This window comes from Cebus imitator, unplaced genomic scaffold (genome assembly GCF_001604975.1).
Source record: "Cebus imitator isolate Cc_AM_T3 unplaced genomic scaffold, Cebus_imitator-1.0 Scaffold234, whole genome shotgun sequence".
NCBI lineage: Eukaryota > Metazoa > Chordata > Mammalia > Primates > Cebidae > Cebus > Cebus imitator.
In genome coordinates, this window is record NW_016107549.1 from 3,037,913 (window position 1) to 3,041,450 (window position 3,538).

The following is a 3,538-nucleotide window of genomic DNA, read 5'->3' on the forward strand; positions in this document are numbered from 1 at the left end:
TGTAGGGAACAGAGTGAGACTGTCTCAAAAAAAAAAAAAAATACAGCTGTGCCCCCAAAGCCTGGCACTGCAGTACTTAAGAAACCCGTTCATGCCTGTAATCCCAGCACTTTGGGAGGCCAAGGTGGGCAGATCACAAGGTCGGGGGTTTGAGACCAGCCTGACCAATATGGTGAAACCCTGTCTCTGCTGAAAATACAAAAACCATGCTATCCAAATGTCACATTAAAAAAAAAAAAATCAGCCAGGCATAGTGGCATGCACCGGTGGTCCCAGCTACGTGGAAGGCTGAGGCAGAAGAATTGCTTGAACCCAGGAGGCAGAAGTTGCACTGAGCTGAGATCGCACCACTCCAGCCTGGGCAACAGAGCGAAACTCCATGTCACGAAAAAAGAAGAAACCCACGGAGAATGAATGAATGGATCTGGAGGCTCTGTGATGCAGGAATCTAGCTACGAGCCACCAGGCCCCACAATCCCCAGCCCCCAGTTGAGCCATCCTTCAGACAGGGTCCAGAGAGGCCAAGGGACTTGCCTGAGGCCACACAGGAAGCAAGGCCAAGGTCAGGCTCTGAAGCCCCAAGAGTAACATGAAGGCAGGAACCTGTGAGGCAAAGAGTCCTGGAGCTGTGTGCTGTTGGTCACTGGGCTTTTCTTTTGAGACAGGATCTTGCTCCATTGCCCAGGCTGGAATCTAGTGGTGCAATGGCTCATTGCAGCCACAACCTCCCTGGCTCAAGTAATCTTCCCACCTTAGCCTCCCAAGTAGCAGGTCACTGAGCTTTTCTCCATGATGATAGATGTAGTTAGCATTTCAGGACCAAAAACCTGTATGTGGGCGCTGAAGACCTCCAGGCCCAGAACCCGAAGTCCGTAGCCACTTTGTCCCACCCTCACCTCATGAGGGCCACACTGCCCCACCCCAACCCCTCTCTGTCCAGTCCTGCGCCGGGGCGTGTCTGGGTCCAGATCCTTCATGGATTGGGGGAAGGGGTATGGCTCAAATGGGAGAAATAGCTTACACTTTAATTAATTTAATGAATGTTGGTCAAATCACCTGCTTCCTGGAACATGGAGAACTAAGCACAGTGTTCACAGAGGTGTGCTGTCTCCTCCTGGCCCATGGGCACCGTCACAGCCAGGAGTGTGTCCTTCCACAGCTATCTTTCTTTTTTTTTTTTTTTTGAGATGGAGTCTTGCACTGTCACCTGGGCTGGAGTGCAATAGCAAGATCTCAGTTCACTGCAACCTCCACCTCCCAGGTTCAAACAATTCTCCTGCCTCAGCCTCCCAAGTAGCTGGGACTACAGGTGTGCGCCACCACACCCAGCTAATTTTTTTTTTGGTATTTTTAGTAGAGACGGGGTTTCACCATGTTGACCAGTATGGTCTCCATCTCTTGACCTCGTGATCCACCCGCCTCGGCCTCCCAAAGTGCTGGGATTATAGGCGTGAGCCACCATGCCCGGCCCACAGCTTTCTTTAAGAGGTCATCTGAGGCCGGGCTCAGTGGCTCACACCTGTAATCCCAGCACTTTGGGAGCCCAAGAAGGGCAGATCATCTAAGGTCAGGAGTTCGAAACCAGACTAACCAACATGGAGAAACCCAGTCTTACTAAAAATACAAAATTAGCCTGGCATGGTGGCACATGCCTATAATCCCAGCTACTTGGGAGGCTGAAGCAGGAGAATTACTTGAACCTGGGAGGCGAAGGTTGCAGTGAGCCGTGAGCCGAGATCATGCCACTGCACCCCAGCCTGGGCAGCAAGAGCAAAACCCTGTCTCAAAAAACAAAAAAGAGGTCATTTGAAATAAGGAGCCTGAGAGCCAGGGGCTGAGGGCCTGGAAATGGGGGCACAAAAGAAGGTGATAAATAGGTATGCAAGAGAGTGTGGGAAAATGTAGGGTGCAAAGGAGGGCTGGGAAATGTGGGCTCAAAGCAAGGCAGGAAATGGAGATGCAAAGGAGGGTGCAGGAAAGGGGGACGCAAAGGATGTGAGATGGAAACTTGGCAGCAAATGAGCATGGGAAAACAGGCTTAACGATGGTGGGAAAATAACGCTCAGCTACAAGACCGCAGGGTGAGTAGCAGAGGGCGCTGTAGACTTGGGAGCAGCTCCTGAAAGGAACTGGCCAGAAAGGAATCTGGGCCGGCTGCACGCGGCCACGCCCCTCGGCCGCCCCGCCCCTGGACCCTCCGGGCTTCACTCCAAAGCCGCATCTGCAGCCTCGCGCGTCCCCTGGCGGCGGCCAGTGGAAGGCCCTACGTGCCAGGGCTGGGCCGGGACTCTCCCAGCCAAACACGTCCAAAGGTGCCCGGTACTCCAGGGACCCCGCCGCCCAGCCCGTCAGCGTCAGGAAATGAAGCAAAAATAGCATCCCCTACCCCAAATCCCTCCATCACACACACACGGAATTGATGCGAAGTGACAGAATTGTGCAGGAAACCTACGAATTGCAAATGCAAGACACCTGCGCTTTGTTTGTTGTTGTTGAGACGAGGTCTCTCCATGTTGCCTAGGCTGACCTCCAACTCCTGGGTTCAAGCAATCCTCCTGCCTCGGCCTCCCCAAATGCTGGGATTACAGTGATGAACCACTGCCCCCCAGCAAGGGGAGATTTACTATCACTGTCAAAATAACAGAAGGGCCATTCCAATATATTCTTATCACGTGTTGAGACATTTATTTCTCTACATGCTTGGTCTCCCTTCTTATTTGTAGGGTATTACGATTTTTTAATTTTTAATTTTGTGGGCACCCAGTAGGTGTATATATTTACCAGGATGACATATAGTTTTTAAAAGCACAATTAACCAAAACATGGAATGTGTTGAATACAATCACACACAGAATATTTATGTCAACAACCCATATTAGCCTACGAACTCTCCTTCTTTTTTTCTTTTTGCCCTTAACTTTGGGATGGAGTCTTGCTCTGTCACCCAGGCTGGAGTGCAGTGGCGTGATCTCGGCTCACTGCAACCTCTGTCACCCAGGCTGGAGTGCAGTGGCGTGATCTTGGCTCACTGCAACCTCTGTCACCCAGGCTCAAGCAATTCTCCTGCCTCAGCCTCCCAAGTAACTGGGATTACAGGCACAACGTCACCATGCCCGGTTTATTTTTGTATTTTTGGTAAAGACATGGTTTCAACATGTTGGCCAGGCTGGTCTTGGACTCCTGACCTCGTGATCCACCCGCCTCAGCCTCCCAAAGTGCTGGGATTACAGGGGTGAGCCACCCTGTCCGGCTTGAACTCTCCTTTTTAAATTCATGTGTTTGTTGTCAAGTGCAACAATTGGGTGTTGGGAGCACCGAGCAACAAATAGCAAATGAACAAGACCTCAGCTCTGACCTCCCTTAAGGCCACCTGGTCGCTCGTTTATGTAAAATTTGCAGCAGAGATGTATTTGTTTACGCCTCACAAAACCAGCATCCATCCTTGACAAAGGGGCATTTTATGGTTTCAGGTATTTTAGTAGCAACTGATGGGGAAGGAGACCAGTCAGAATCCAGCACCCAACAAAAAAGTCTGGGG